The sequence below is a fragment of the Camelus ferus genome, chromosome 8 (genome assembly GCF_009834535.1).
Source record: "Camelus ferus isolate YT-003-E chromosome 8, BCGSAC_Cfer_1.0, whole genome shotgun sequence".
In the NCBI taxonomy this organism is placed as follows: domain Eukaryota; kingdom Metazoa; phylum Chordata; class Mammalia; order Artiodactyla; family Camelidae; genus Camelus; species Camelus ferus.
In genome coordinates, this window is record NC_045703.1 from 73,075,007 (window position 1) to 73,091,178 (window position 16,172).

The 16,172-nt window shown below is 62.5% G+C and overlaps 1 protein-coding gene across 3 annotated transcripts in view; it reads right to left on the minus strand.

Annotated features, from left to right (window-relative positions):
• The window catches only part of FRMD1 (FERM domain containing 1), a 30,719-nt gene extending 17,205 nt beyond the window's left edge, over nucleotides 1-13,514 (minus strand). For 2 of the 3 annotated variants that reach the window (XM_032485381.1, XM_032485380.1), the window contains exon 1: nucleotides 13,378-13,514. The gene's annotated coding sequence lies outside the window, so the exon portion shown is untranslated. The remainder of the gene's footprint in view (nucleotides 1-13,377) is intronic. The other variant, XM_032485374.1, reaches the window with a different exon arrangement.
• Nucleotides 13,515-16,172: the final 2,658 nt, after the last annotated feature.

Here is a 16,172-nt window from a genome sequence, read left to right on the forward strand (position 1 = left end):
CTGCCGGAGGCGCCCCCACCCGGCAGGCGTGTGTGCGCGTGGCTGTGCGTGCACACGAGCGTGCGTGTGCGCGTGCCCTGGGGACAGGGGGTCTGAGTCCGGAGGCCGAGCTACGTGGCTAGAGGCCTTCCCGCCGGCCCCTGCCGCCCAGCGCGCACTTGCCGCCCCCTCTGGGGCCCCGCACGCCCGGACCCCGGCGTCGGGGGGAGAGCCGGGCCGCACCCCACGGCCGCGCCCGCCGCGCTGCTTCCTGCCGGGCTTCTTTCATCCTCACCTTCCTTGAAAAGCAGGCTGGACGCCACTAGCTCGCTCACTGTGCCCGCAGGGGGCACGAGGCCCCGAGAAGCCAAGGGCTGTCCCGCCCAGATCTGCCATCTCTCAGGCCCAGAGACCCTCTAGGGAACCGCTCATTCTCGTGGACCTGCCCAGCGTAACTCCAGTGTCCCGGGCCGACAGATGTCAGCATTTTGGGACGCACTGGGGTCTGACGGCCGCCCGGAGACGCGGGTGAGTGCGGAGGCTGGGGCAGCCCGGACGTGCCTCAGCCTGGCGGTGGGAGGGAGCTGAGGACCCCTCGCAGCCCCAGCCCGGAGACCGTGGACACTGGAGGGGTCACCCTGCGGGGGTCCCGGGCCTGCTTCCCGGAGGAAAGGCAGAGGCAGCTGGAGGGCTCTCTGCGGACCACGCAGGCAGGCTGGGCTGCGTCAGCCACCCGCTCCCACCTCTTGGCCTCAGTTAAAACCCAAAGTCAAGGGCAGGTTGTGGGAGGGCCGGCGCACCCAGGCCCGTGGCCCAGCCCTCTCTGAGCACGCGCTGCTCTTCCTCAAACTGACCTTTGACTGAGGTTCCAAAGTGACGCCCTGCAGGGAGCACCTGCAGTCTGATTCCTTCTTTATCTGCAGCAAGCACTGCCCACCGCCCCCCCCACCACCACCCTGGTGAAATTGGGGCTCCTAGGCTCACCTGGCACCCACAGGACAGCCACAGGGCACCTCTGGGTGCAACCATCAGGCTAAGATTCAGGGACACAGCAGTGACAGACAAGGAAAGGAATGGGGCCAAGGGACTCGCAGAAGCCACAGGCACCATGTGAGTGGGCTCAGTAGGACGAGGTCCATGAACATTGCGGCCAAGGGCACACTAGGCCTCTGGGCCCTGGGACAGGAACGAGCCGGACACACTGGCGACCGATGGACAAATGCCCCTAGGCCGAGCTCCAACGTCCCTCTCACGTGACATCCTAAAACCAAGCCCCACCCCATAAGCCGCCCTGCCCCCATTCCCCCGGCCCCATCAGTCCAGTCTGGGAGCCGCAGAGAGTGAAGCTACTGGTCCTTGTCTGGACCCACTTCTGGGTTCGCCCACCAGGACCAGATGCCAGTGTGACAAAGTCCCGAGCTGACTGTCCAGTCATGGGACACCTGCCTTTTCAGCATCCATGCGGCTGACAAAGGGGCACAAGAATAAGAACTCAGGGTAGAGAAGAAACATGCATCTCGATGCCGTGCGCGCTTTGTGTGTGTTCTAATGGAAAAGTTTCTGCTTCAGAGAAATGGATCATAGTGGACAAAATGCTACAAAGTCAAAAAATTAACCAATCTAGTTGAATAAGAAATTAAATTAAATTAATTAACCCGAACAAGAAAGGCATCTGAGAAGTACAAGGGAACTGTGAGAACGTGGGATGGGCTGTCCCTCGCCCTCAGCGTCCCCAGGCACAAAGATGCAGCTGGAAGAATTCGCTGAGACACAGGAATGCGTAACTTGCCTGCTGGTGGGATGCGGACAGGGCAGGGCTGCTCGGGGCCCAGAGTCCAGGGCCCAGGGCCAGCAGGACCCTGTGTGGACACCCGCACAAGGACGGGGACGGGCCTGGGCCCCTTGGGGTCAGCAGACTGGGAGAGCAGTAGAGTGGAGCGTCTCCCCTTTTCTGAGGCCCAGCCCTTTCCAGCCTTTAATATAAATCAATTCACCTGTCACACGTGACACTCACCTTTCACTGTGAGAGCTGCTCCCGGAGCACTGGCGGTGCACCGGCGTTACTCCTGCCAGGAATCAGGGCTGGAGGCCCGGACGCGAGGACGCCCCAGGCCACCCCCTCTGAGCACAGAGCCACAGAACAGGGGTGGGGGAGGCCCTTCACCCACCACCTAGAGCCACACCCCACTCAAGGCCGTGCTGACTGGACCAGCCTGGGAGGTACGTGAACGTCCCGTCCTGAGGCCCTCGGTTACTTTCCCCAGACACCAGTGCTCCTCCGGACCCTTCATTTAAAGGGGTGGAGCAAGACACTGTCGGTGTCCCCCACCTCCCACTTTGGTTAGGGCACCCCTGTGGACGGAGGCCCGGGCCCCCTCCCAGCCCCCGCTTCTCCTGCACAGGGCTTTGTGCGCCCAGAGCGCAGGCTTGGGAAGCCAGGACTGGGGAGGGGGCGTGCGTGGGTCAGAAGCCCAGACAGAGCGGGTCAGCAGCATGGACAGAATTTGGTGTTTGCTGCAGGACGGCAGGGCTGGGGGTCCCAGGGACAGCTGGCTCTGAGTCACATGGAGGGCCCCCCTCATCCTACGACAAGCCAGAGACAAAGACATCATCGTCCCCACTGCAGAGATAAGAACTCTGAGGCGGGAGGGGCTGGCGCTTGTCTGAAGCCTGCAGCTGTTACTTGGTGGGACAAATCGGCGTTTGCTCCAGTTGGGGACACGGGGTTCTGCTGCTCAAGCCACTGCCCTCCAGTCACGGTCACTAGATTCCTGATTTGGACACAGAGGGCCCCTAGGATCAACCTCGGCCTTGCTCCTGAGGAGAGAGATGAAATGCAGGACAGGACAAGACAGTTCGGGAGAAGGGAGTTGCAGAAAAGGGAAGCAGTGAGCCAGCTGACTGCAGCCTCAGTGGCCCAGGCCCCCGCCCCCGCCCCCCCCCCTCACCCTCCAACTCCCCTTTCAGCCCGGAGAGCAGGTGCTCAGCGTTCCCTCCCTGCCTCCTCCCCTCTGCGCACAAATGCTAGCCTTGCTCAATTTGCCACGACTATTAGTTTAGGATGGAGCTCCCCTACTCCTGCCCCCGCAACCCCTGCCCCCACCACCTGACCTGCACTGAGCCCTGGGGCCCGGGGCAAGAGGCTTGGGGGGGCAGCCCAGACAGAGAGGGCCTTCCACCCCTCACCTCCGCTGCGCGAGCATTCGACTCCATTCAGCAAAGTTTAGTGCTTCCAAATATGTGAGCTAGTTACCCAAAGGGCTTTGGCATTCAGCTGTCTGTCTGTCTGTCTGCTGGGTTACGCATTTCCACCCGAGGCCTCCCCCACCCTCACTTGGAACCCGAGCTGTCCCTATGCCGACTCAGGGACACTGGAGCCATAGCTCCAGAGAGAGAGACACGCTTTGGAAAGTAAAACGGATTTTGGCAAAAGACAGCCCCGGTGCCAGGGCCACAGGCTGGGGCCGCGTCTCACCTATGAGTCTGTGACGAGCAGGAAGCTGCCCAGGCTGCAGGTGCAAACCCGGACTGGCCACAGGCAGCTGGGCAACGTGGGGAGTGGTCCCTAGGCCTCCCCATCCTCAGCTGTGTGCCGGAGACCGTGGGATAAGCAGCCTGGTGTGTGTGGAGTAGGGGAGCCAGGAGGGGGGCGATCCGCCCCCACAGGGAAGGGAGGTGTTTTCCCACCAATGCAGTTTACAATCTGCACAGGAACACAGGCTGGCTAAGTGCACTTTATTGTTGCTTTTGAACCCTCTACCCATCAGGCATCCCTTCCCGTTTGCAGTCGGGCAGACCCCACCCCGTGTTCTCAGGTCCTTGGAAGCCGGGAGCCCTGGGGGGGCAGGGGGCCCAGAGGCAGGCGCGGCCGCAGCCACACTGCCGGCAGGGCGCCTCCGGCTTACTGCAGGTGCGGTTCTGCCCTCAGACAAGCGAGAGGACGGCAGAGCCGGGGAGACTTGGGACACGGGGTGCCGGCCAGGCGGGAGGACCGGTCACCCTGGCACTGGAGGGATCCATTCCTTCCTTTATTCTGGAGGCGCCGCCAAGCCCACTGCTGAGCCTGCCCGGTGTGTCCCTGTCACTGGGAAACAGAGACAGCCGCTCAGCCCCGGCGCTTCTTTTCCCTCCCACCCCAAGTCCAGACAGCAGCAAATCCTCATGGTTTTATCTTCAAAACTCCCTGGCACCTTCCGATAGCGCTCCCCGCCTCTGCCACCTGGTCTGCACTCACCTCCAGTGCTCCCAGTCTCCTCTTCTGGCCCACCCCCACCTGCCATTCTCTGCTAAAACAGAGAGCAGCTCACTGCCCTCCAGCTCAGGGTCTGAGGACGCTTGCATCTCTTGTGCAGGAGAAGCTGGAGTCCTGAGTGTGACCTTGGCCTTCAAGCCCCTCCAAGGGTGGCCCTGTTTGCTCTCTGGCCTCCCCACCTTCCTGCCCCTGGACCTTTGCACATGCTCCTCCCAGCACGTCTTCCTGTCTTGTCCCTGTACCGTTCAGGAACTAGCTCGCACGTCTCATCACGGGGAATGCCTGTCCCAGCTCCCGGCTCCGGGCATGGTTTCACCACTTGCATGTGTGTTGTCTATCTCTCTCCCCCAGAAGGAAGCTCCACAGACTTGGTCACTGCAGTCTCCCCAGTGCTTCAGCCCCTGCCCAGAGCAGCCCACGGCCCACTGTATGTCCCCAGCCACACATGTGGAGTTAAAGACACCCACCACATGCCAGGAACATTTGCCAGGTTGATCCTTAGCAATCCTCGCACGGGGGCTGTATCTCCATTTCCCAGACTTGCACACTGAGGATCACCTGGCTCTGGAATCAGGTTTCCTGGTTTCTACCCAAGGCTGAGGGGGAGGCCCCAAAGAAGCCGCAGCCTCTCCCAGGTGGCCCCGGGGCCGCAGGTCAGGTCCTGCACTGCCCTGGGCTCTGCGGGAAAGGGGCCCCAAGAACCACAGAGGTCACTGTCACAAATTCAAGGACTTGGTGGAAAAGACAAAGTTACATCCCACACTCTCTCCCTGGTTAGTGACGTATGGAGAGCCTGGGGCAGGCCCAGCAGGATGACTGCCTTTCCAGCAAGTTCCCTGGTGCCGCTGAGGCCGCTGGTCCAGCGCCGCGAGAGAACCGGCGTCCCAGAGCAACGCGCAGACCCAGCAGGCGCCCCCACCTGATGGAGGGGCTGTGCCTCTACGATTTCACTGCAGTGCAAAGGGGACTCGGAGATGAGCGGGCTCTGAGCTGCACCCCCAAGTCTCGGACTGACTGTCTCGAGGGCCCAGGCCTGTCCCTGCCTGTCTCCCTCACTCCAGGCAGGCGTGCTGTCACCAGGAGGCTGTGTCTGGAGTGGCCAGTCCACGCAGAGCCGAGCATCCCCGTGTCCACCATAGGCCTTGCCCGTGTGTCCGCACCTCTTGTGTCATGTGCTGTGACTTTAAACAGTGACCTCAGGGCTTGTTGTCCAGTGAGGGACCCGCTTAGGGGCACCTGTGCTCTGCAGACCGCATCCCCCCCCAGCCACCTGCTAGCAGGCTGCCTTGGCAGCTAGTTACCTCCTCCAGGCTGGCGGCCCTTGAGAGCTCAGCAGAGCCTGACCTTCCCTTGTTACGTCTGTCTGTCCTTCTCAGCCGGGCTGCGCACCTGGCGTCTGTCCTTCCACATTGTCTCTGAGCACAGTGAACTTTACATTTCGCTTTCATATTCTGTATTTATGCTTAAACCTTCCCACATGCTTTCAGATACACAATCCCGTACGACAAGAAGGCTCATGTTACTTCCCTTTCACAGCTGGGGAAAACTGAGGTCCAAAAGGGACAAGAGAACTGCCCAGGAACAGAACCATCTCTGAGACCAGAACCAAGGCACCAGCCAGGGCTGCACACAGCCCCGCCCCTCCCCACAGTGCTGCGGTGCTGTCTCTAACAGGCCAGGGACCTCCCAACCCAGACGCCCAGCGCAGGTCCTACGCCTGGCCTGAGGGGTTTGGGCCCACGCGGGACCAGGGACTGTCTTGGACGCCGACCCACCGAGGCGCACAGAGCGGCAGCGCGTCTCCGGCCCCTGCAGCAGCAGAGAGAACGAACAAAAGGCGAGCCTAATGCAAGGGGGGAGTGGCCGGTTTTTCTGGACTTGACGTTATGAATTTACAAACCAAGGGTCAAAACCCGGAGAAGGGAAAGTGAGGACTAAGCTCTAGGGATGCCCACAGATGGCCAGGCACCCGGTGGAAGGAGCGCCCACATCAGGTCCTTCTCTGCTCGGCGATTCGGAGAGGGGACGTCTCCTGCGGGGGCAGCAGTGTCCTCCTGCTCAGCTGGCCGCCCAGGCACTGTGGCTGCAGAGTTGCCCTGTCAGCTGCTTACTGAGTCGGTGAGATAAAAACCTGAACTGGGCTTTCTAGCAGTCAGGAGCCCCCAGCATGGAAAGCACGGTCCAGAGGAGAGTCTGAACCGCAGGGCAGACTGGCCCAAGCTGCAGCCGACCTCCACCTCCCTCTGTGGGAGCCGGGACACGGGGCACCCAGGCGGCCGGTCTCCCGGCTCCGACACCGGGCCCTTCTGCTCGGCCTCCCTCTGCTGAGGGGGCGTGGGCCCCACGCAGAGAGCCCTGAGCACTCTTCGTCGGAGCCTCTGACGCAGCCCGGGCCCAGCCGAGGAGCTGAGCCTGGTGCCTGACTTCAGAAGCAGGGAAAGCGGCAGCGGGGGCATCTGCACCTTGAGCGGCTTCAAACGTGCTATTGATCCACATTGTTGTGAATGACAAAGAATCAAGAACAATTTCAAATACGTGCGAGCTGCAATCCAACAGTATCAGGTTGAATTTTTAAACACACACGCACACACCCCCCCCCAGCATTCGTGAAACGTCACTAGTTTAAGGAGCAAGGCCAGAGGTGGGGCAGGAAAAGGCAGGTGGTGACCAGTCACCCCAGCCAACAGCCCCGTCCCATTTTCAGGACGCAGGTCTGGTTTCTCCAAACCCTGGTTATTTTCCGAGGACCCTCCATGTCCTGGTGGCACGCAGACGCTACCCCGAGAGCTCCGTCTCAGGGTCTAGCACGACACTGTCCTTTCCAGAACCCGAAGGACGAACCACCACAGCAAACTCTCGACTGACTCAGAACTGAGGTGCATCTGGACACGGCCTCTCGCCTCCGGGAGAGGCGCAGCCCTGAGATGGGGGTCGGGGGGTCAAGGGTGGGTGGGGTGACCTGCGGGGAGGCACGTGGAGCACCCCTCATCAGGGTCCAGTTCATCCAGTTAGAGCCAGTCACCTGGCAAGACCTCTGGGAACGGAGCAGACACTGGGAAGACGGACAGACGCCCAAGTGAGCAGGTGGGCTGTGGGAGGGTGGGAGGGGGTCGTTCACTCCAAAGATGTGCCGCGGGCGGGCGGCGGGGTGCCCAGGCCGCGCGGGCAGGCCTGCTAGCTGTCTGGAGCCTGGGGGTGGAGGTGGGGGTGGGGGTCCCCAGGAGGGGAGGGAAGTGGCTGTAGCCTTCAAGGTTCCTAGACTTTGTTGAGTAACACTTGCCAGACCTTCTGAAGCCCCGGAATAAAGCCCTTTCAAATGCGCTTCATTCCTCAGGGGATGGTGGGTGTAGCAAGGGGGGCGGAGATGCCCCGCACCCCCGATGACTCTGAGTCGGGTGAAGGTGTGTGCTGTGCCGTCTGCCTGGGAAGGTGGGCCCTGGGACTTCTGAACCTGACTTGTGCGCTAGCCCCAGACACCGAAGTCCCCAGGCAGAGGAGGGTTCAGGGCCCCACTTCATGGAGCGGGAATCCCACACCCCTGGTGGAGGGGCACATCCTCAGAAAGTGGGGGACCCCAGAGGGTCTCCATTACCATTTATTTCGAATCTATCACATGGCCCAGACTGCCTCTGATCCCTACCAAAACCCTGCAAGGTTACTGGGAGGGGCCTGCAGCTAGCGCCTCGGTGCCCCCATGTGCCTCTCCCATCGCTGCTCCAACTTAGAGGCGCACGCTGTACACCGGGATCAGGAGCGCACACACGCCGGTGGCTCCCGCAGGAAGTGGGAGGCCCGCAGCGTGCCCTCACCTCAGCCCAGGCCCCCGTCAGGTCGGATGGGCCCTCAGCCTGGCTGCCCTGAGACCCGGCTTTAGGCCTCCAGTGGTGGTAGAAGCAGCCGAGAGGACGTGCCCACTGGTGACCACAAGCTGGCCCCCGTCACCGGAGGCCCTCTCCCCGCCCGGCCTTGGAATGAGGCTCCGCACGCCCCCCGGTCCGTGCACGAGGAGTCGCGTCCGGGAGGTGGCCCCGGGCCAGCGCTCTGTGGTGGAGGCGGCCCAGAGGTGAACGCGGGCAAGCCCATTGAGGCCTCTGCACAAACCTAAGACCCTGGAGCGGCGCAGGCCTCGTCGCCTGCTGCCACCAGGACAAGCCTGCACGTAAGCCCCCCGCTTATGAAAGCTGCCGCCCGCCGCCCGGAGCGCCTCCCTCTTGTGGGGTCCCCATGCCCTCCGCGTCCTCAGCCAGTTTCAAACTTCACCAGGAACCTCCCGAGGACACAGTGTGGGTCACATCCCGGTGAGCCGCTCCGCAAAACGGCTGTCAGCATTTGGGAATGTGCTTGGGGCATAGGGTCACAAACCTTAGCTGGCCTCCCCTGGGACCCCAGTGCCCCCCGCACCTCAAAGGGGCCAACAGGGCTGTGCCCAGCCAGAGAACCAAGCATGGCCTCCTTCCTGCCCGTCCTCAGGACCATCAGTGGTGTCCATGTGCCTGGGCCATGAGCCCAGCAATGGATGCTGCCATGAGGGTATTTTTGGATGAGACTAGTATTTAAATTAAGTGGCCCCCACCATGATGTGGGTGGGTTGTATCCAAGCAGTTGACGGACTAAGAGACAAGTCTGAGGTCCCTGGAGGAGGGGGAGGAGACTCTTCTCCAGATGCCTTTCAGCTCGAGCTGCAGCATCAGCTCTTCCTGGGTCTCCGGGCCTGCCAGCCCCGCAGTCACGTGAGCCAACTCCGTAACCTCTGCTCTGTCTCCTTGTCCCTGTCTCTCCTGTCCGTTGTTTCTCTGGAGAACCTCAGCTAACCGCCCGCCCCCTCCCTGGATTGCACACCCACTCCACTTATGTAAGCACACACTCCTGCACCTGGTGACGCTCAGGGGAACACAGGTGGGGGGACCTGCATGGCCTCCTGTCTGCTCTGCGGCCACTCGCCGGCTTCTCCCTCCTCCTCCCGCCGCCCTGTCCACTTTTCAGAAGGCCTCCCCTGTTCCCAAAGCCTTCGACTCCCCTCTCCCCAGCCAAGCCCCCTCTGACCCGAACTCCCACCAGCCTGGTCGGTGCAGCCCACATCTCCTGCTTGCGCCATGAAGCAGCCTGTTCCCCCGACACCTTCCGCCTTCCTTCCCACTCCTCACAGCCGTCCCGGATGTCTACAGAGCAGGATGAGGTGCGGCCTCCCAGGGCAAAATCTCTAGAGGCTCCCACCGCCCCTCCGGGTCCTCTGACCCTGACCGTGGTGTGGGCTACAGAAAGCTGGCCCTGCCTCCAGCCCGCCCCCCTCGCCCCCAGCCTTCTCCTTGTCTGGGATTCTACGTGGCCTTCCCACCACGCCCCCCTACCACGGGCTCCCCACCGTGGGGTCCCCCCACCTCCAGGCCCCACCTCCGCGCCTCCCAGGGTACTGTCCCCTCTGCCTCAGGCCCTTCCCTCCGTGCACTGGCCTCCAGCAGGCAGTCACCCTGGCCTGGACCCGCATCTCTCTGGGGCACTGGGGCACTTGACTGTGTCAGACCATTGTGACCTCCGTGTCTGCTGGCCACTCTGGTGGCGCTGTGACTCACGCTTCCTGGGACAGGTCTGTGCCTGGCTGGCTCTCTGCCCCGGGACCAGCTGCTCAGTGGACATGTGTGAGACCCACGTGCCAAGTCACTCTTCAGAGCCGAGAACAAGCCGCTCCATCAGGCCGCCTGTGGCCTCCTTTACCAGCGCAGGGGCAGTGTCCACGCAGTTCCGGCAGCATGCACCCCGTGAAGACCCCTCTGAGAGAGGCCTGACTTTCAGCGCCAGCTGTGCCCTTCACCCCCACCCACCCCAGCCCCAGACTCTTCACTCAGGCGGCGTGGGGCTGAGATGCGGGATGGAGGCGCTGGACAGGAGGCCTTGGCAGTGGCCACATGGTCAGGCCCACAGGAGGGAGGAGGAGACTGCCAAGGGCAGGGTCCCCGGGTCACCGAGGCGTGCGCAGCGGGCACTGACCGGGACAAGCCGCAGTCCCAAGGCCCAGCAGACTCCAAGCCGCTCTCCGGCACACCCCCTGCGGGTACTGTCGGGGTCAGTAGGACTCTCTGTGTCCCTACGGCAGGATGTGGGGCCCTGGGTGCCACGGGCACCCTGTAAACCTCTGACCCCTCCTACCCCATTACGTTATCGAGTGAAGTAACCAGAATGATGGCCTCCTTGGTGATGGGTGAGGACGGCAGCTTAATGTCAGCATCTCGGTCGTGCCCGTGAGTGTGGGAGGTGCACTGAGAACCAGACCCCACCCAGGCCATCCAGGGAGCAGCTGATGGTTGTCACTGGGTGTCCCTCCAAGGGCTCCTAGAGGTGGGAGGCTGACGTGCCGGGTCCTCATCATGCTCCACCAGCAGGACAGTGAGCCCAGGGTCACCTTCTGGGGTTGGGTCGGGACTAAAGGGCTGATGTCCCTGGAGCGCTTACATGGTGCCCAGTGCCCAGCCCACTAACGCCACCATCGTTCACATGTCTGTGTTGGGACTGCTGCAGTCACTCTCACTGCTCACTGAGCTGCCTTGCAGAGCGACGTTCATGTCAGCCGGCAGCTCCGCCAGCCCCCGGCCAGGGCTTCCAGCAGTGGCGCTGGTGGCGCGGACTGCGGGGTGGGGGTGGCCAGGGCGGGGCGGGAGAGGCAAGGCTCCCGGAGCCAGGTGTTCCCACTTTGCTGCCACTGTGCGTTCTACGGGGTGGGAGGAGAGGGAGCACCATGTGATTGTGAGTGACAGCTGCCCTGGGACAACAGGTGTCATCTGGGAAAGTCCTGGGCCCACGGCCCTGCCTGTGAGAGCAGAGGACTGACTGGCTGGCTCCTCAAAATCCAGTCATTTTGAAACAAAGCACAGTCCCCTTCAGGTCCAGGGGACCCAGTCTGCACGGGGAGGATATTTCAGACTCTAAGGAAGCAAGCGATTCCAGGTGGGTGAGTTCTTGCAGTTTTTGAAACCAGCTTCCGAAAAAGACCGAGAACTCAAAACAAACAGGACAGGAAGAAAGAAGCCGCTGTGCCCGCCTGGAGCAGAGGTCACCGTGCGGCATCAGACCCCCGCCCCGCCGGCCCGTGAGCCCCAGCCGCGTCTCTGAGCCGGCACATCGGCCCTCCAGGCGGGGATCAAGTACGGAGATGAGACGTGGGGGCCGCAGGCGTGGACCCCTCTCCGGCACCTCATCCCCATGGTGTTCAGCCTGCCCTTCGTGAGAGCAGAACAGGCGCAGCCAAAGCAGGCTGCTTAAGGCACCTGAGAAGTCACTGTGACTGCTTGGGGCCCTTGCCTCTAGAAGAAATGAGATGCAGGCCCCTGCAGGCCCGTGGGGGGAGGGCAGGAGCACACAGAGGTGGCTCCCAACAGCCCACCTGGGCCAGACCAGTCCTGGTTAGCCTGGGGCTGGGTGAGGTGACGGGGGAGCAGGCCCTGTACCCTAACGTGGCTGGCAAGCCACCCATCCTGGCCAGGTCCCGCTGAAAACCACACTGAGGCCCTTGGGGGTGCCGAGGATTTCCTGAGGTTCAAGCTCACATCTCTTGGTCATGGGAGGGATGCAGCCTCTGCTGACGGCTGCTCTCTGGAAAAGCTCTCTTCACTCTGGTGTCCACAAAGCCCTCCCACGCGCACAAACATGTCACCTCCCACCCGAGGCCGTGGGCCTCACACATGCCTGCCGGCCCCCCAGCCTGTGCCCAGAGGCCAGGAAGGGGGCCTGTAAAAACGCCCAGCTGGGCCTCCACTCTGCTTAACCATACCCAGGCCGGGAGGTGGCTGGGGCCTCTGTGCCCCCGTGTCACCACTTTCCTGGTCACCAGAAAACCCCTAGAAGTCCAAAAGGAACCAAGTGGACACACCCGTGTTAAGTGGGGGGCGACTTACAGAGCCTCCTCTTGTCAAACCAGCAGTGGCCCAGCACACGCCTGCCCCGGGGTGAAGCGCCATCACAGGGCCGGGCCTTCCTGCCGGCTTCCTTCTGTCTGTTCACCTCTTCAGGGAGCACAGGAGGCAGCTGCTTCCCCCCGGCCCCCTCCCTGCCCCCCTTTGCTGGAACTGGGTGGGTGGGTGTGGGACACACTGCCCTTTTTGTTTCTAATCACCTTTAGATCCCACAGAAAAGGGGGACGGGGTCCAGGGCCAAGCAGCCAGCAGCCTCTTCCCGATGGACAGGCCCGGCTCCCTGCTGACAGCTTCCTAGAAAAGCCCACGCACTCTGCGAGGGAAGGCGGACATGCACGCACCTAGTGACCCAAACCACGCTGCCCACCAGCTGGCCTCAGCCCCACCCCAGGCGCTCCTAGCTCCCCAGCCACTCTCCCCTCCAGCCTTCCTTTCTGGGAAGGAAAAAAGAGGGGCTTTGGGCGGCCTTGCTGAGCAAAGGGAAGGTCCTCCCCTTGGAGAGTAACAGCTAATGTTACTTTGTCACCTTGAGTCTACGCCACTCCTCAAGACCCCCCACACAGGTCACCCCAAACAACCAGAACCTGCCGACCTGGACCTGGGGGGTTCCAGTCCTCCTGTGGGTCCACCGCCCAGCAGCTGGGCATGCCCCCCCACCCTGGGTGTCTGCCTCTCAGGGCTTTTGATGACAACCAGCCACAGGTGCTGGAAACAGGAGACTCTTCCAGAACCTTAGAAGCCCCTCCTCCAGGTCTGCCTCAGGCAACCTGTGGAGTCTAGCCCTCTCAAAACAAGCTCAGAAAACCACCTTGTAGGCCACACCTGGATGCAGAGTGGGCGGGGAAGGAATAAAGGAGGCGGGAAGTCAGGGCGTCCCAGCGCCTGGGCGAGTTGAGTCCGGGGCCCCCGGAGCCACCGCAGGGGCGGGGGCGGGGGAGGGGGAGGGACTGAGGGTGGGGGGAGGGCCGAGAGAAGAGGAGGAAGGAGCGGAGGGCTGGGAGGGGCCGGGACTCCCTCTAGGAGGGCTGGCCCACCGCTTGGCGCAGAGCCCGACCCCGACCCCGACCCCGACCCCGACCCCGACCCCATCTCTAAGTAAGAAGCCGCGGAGGGACGACCGCGAACTGGGGCCAGGTCTGGGACCTAGCGGCGTAATCCACGGAAAGTGACGGCGGAGAGGTGCCCACGACCCCCCAGGACCCCCAGCCGGGGGCGCGCCCGCCCGCGGAGACTGATGCTCACCTGCGGAGGTTGAAGTCGGGGTCCTGTACACAAGGCTCACGGTTCCGGGTCGGGGTCTGGGTGGGGGTCAGGGTCCGGGTCGGGGTCAGGGTTTGGGTTCGGGTCCGGGTCGGGATCCGGGTCTGGCTCCAGGTCGGGGTCCGCGTCCAGATCTGGGTCGGGGCGAGGGTCCGGGTCTGGGTCAGGGTCCGGCTCCGGGTCCGGCTCCGGCTCCGGCTCCGTCTCCGGGTCGGGGTCAGGGTCCGGATCTGGGTCGGGATAACGGTCGGGGACAGGGTCCAGGTCGGGGTCCCGGGTCCGCGGCGTGAATGTGGCCGCAGGTCTGTTGAGGTCAGTGTGGAGCCCGCGGGGGCGGCGGTTGCGGGCGATCCCGAGGGGGAGGTGCCCGGGCTCGGGATTGGCCGGCGCCCCCGCCCCTCCCCGCGTACCCTCGCCCCGCTCCGCCCTCGCCGTCTCCCATCTCCTCTCTGACGCCCCGCCCCTCCCCTCCCCTCCCCCTCCCCCTCCCCTGCCCGCCTCCGAGACCAAACCTCCTCTCTGGACCCGCCGGAGGGATTGGGCGTCCTGGGTCGCACCTCCCGGAGGTTGCCCAGCCCTGGGATTGCACAGTCCCATTTGCGCCTTCCCAGGGTTGCACGATCACCGGATCGCAAGGTTCCTGGGTCGCACTTTCCCGGGGTCGCAGGGGCCTGGTGGCGTCCATACTCCGAAGCGTGAGCGCGCGTCGCCAGGAGACGGGAGCTTGTGGGGGCTCAAGTGTCTCCCCCGCTGACCTGACGGCCTGGGCACCCGACTGGAAACGTCCCCAGCCAGCCACGCGCGCACCCGCTGGCCGGGGAGGCGCCGTGCAGACCGCAGTGCATGGCAGCAGGGAGGTGCGCCCGGGGACCTGGTGTCCTGCGGGAGGACCCAGAACTCACCAGCTGGGCGCGAGGCGGGTGTGGGGCGACCCCAGCGTGTTAGGAGCTGGATGTGCGCGGGTTAAGCTGCTGGGGGGCATGAAGCTGATGCAACCCCCAGGAAGGGCTGGGATGTGCTTGGGAAGACTGGGGCTGGGAGTGAGCAGTCCTGAACCCGAACTTCACTGGCTGACCCGATCTACCAGGCCCTAACCTGTGCCGGCGACCAGGGAACATCGCTGACATGGTAACTTTGCAGAGAAACCTTTAGGAGTGAGGGAAGAATGTTCCAAACCACTGCTCAGGCAGTGCAGGGGCCTGGGGCAGCTGCGGGCAGAGAAAGGGCAGAGAAAGGGCAGAGGCGGGCTTCATCCTAGACCCACCTGCCACCCCGTCCCAGGTGCCAGAGCATCCCTGAGCTATTTCTCCCTGAGGCTGCCTCTGACCATCGTTTTAAAATGCCTGCATCTCCTTATCCCCACCAATTCCCAGCTTCGGTTTTCTTCACAGCATGTGTCAACTGAGATGTCCCCCCTCATCTGCTTGCCAGAAGCAAGTTGTTGCGCCTAGCCCCCATCCGGTGGAAGGGAGGAGTGGCAGAGATTCTGTGGCCATGTTGTAGGATCCCCACCCCGCTCAGCGGGCTGCTTTGGATCATCTTTGGGGCTATTTTGTAAATTTCTTTTGTACAGTGGGACAGCTACGAGCCACATGTGGCCGTTGACTGCTTGAAATGGGGCTGGTCCAAAGTGAAATAAACTATCAGCATAAAACACGCATCCTATGTAGAAGACTTGCTATGAAAGAGACGCAAACTCTCTCTTCACCCTTAAAGCCCTTGTTAGGTGTAGCAATGACAGTATGCTGTGCTCCTGGGGGAAGCGCCTCTCTGGGTCGAGCTTCTAGATCCTGGGCTCCGAGTTTGGCACAAGGACTTGACCCTCACAGTGCCCTCCTGGCTGCCTCTCAGAGTCGGAGCCTTTCCCCATCACGGTGAGGAGCCTCAGCAGGTAGGCCAGTCTCTCAGAAGGTTTTGCATCTGTGTGTGGGGTTTGGAGGAACCACAGGTCAGGCTCTGAAGCATTTCCTGGGGAGGGAACACTCCAGCAAGACATGGGTGCTCTGGAAAGCACAGGGGGTGCAGAGGTAGCAGGGGCAGGGGTCCTGTGGGCACGAGACAGGGGTGGGGCAGCGTTTGCCCAAGCGTCTGGGCGGGGACACCTGGAGCCTTGGATGGGGATCACTAAGGATGCCGGTGGTTTGAACTGTGCCCAAAAAGACATGCTGATGTCCTAACCCTCGGAACTAGGGAACGTGGCCTTACGTGGAATAGTCTTTGCACGTGTAACCCATTAAGATATGGTCATGCCGGGGGAGGATGGGCCATGACCCCATGTGACCATGTCCTCATAAGAAGAGGAGAGACAGACAGACAGACAGGGAGCAGAAGGTCATGTGACAATGGAGACAGAGACCAGGCTGTGTGTCTGTCCCTGTGTTTCTCTGTTTCTTGTAGGGACACCAGTCCCATTGGATTAGGGCCACCCCCTTCCAGTTTGACCTCATCTTTAATTACGTCTACCACCACCCTGTTTCCAAACAGGGCACCTCCTGAGGTGCTGCGGGTCTAGGTGTAAACAGAGCTTTTCCGGGGGTAGCACAGGTGAGCCCCTCACATGCACCTAAAGCAGCCCCACCCCTCCTCCTCCAGTTCTGTGCTTCTCTTGGCAAGCGGCTGCCCCCCAGGGCAAAGGTCGAAGGTCAGGCAGGGCTGCGGAGAGGGGGGTGAAATAGGAACCACCTCCCAGGTGATTCCACATAGGCTCCATTTTTAGGCATAAAGTAGGAGTTGGCAACACTACCACCAGGACCTGGTACCCTGCTTTCTCCTGGACT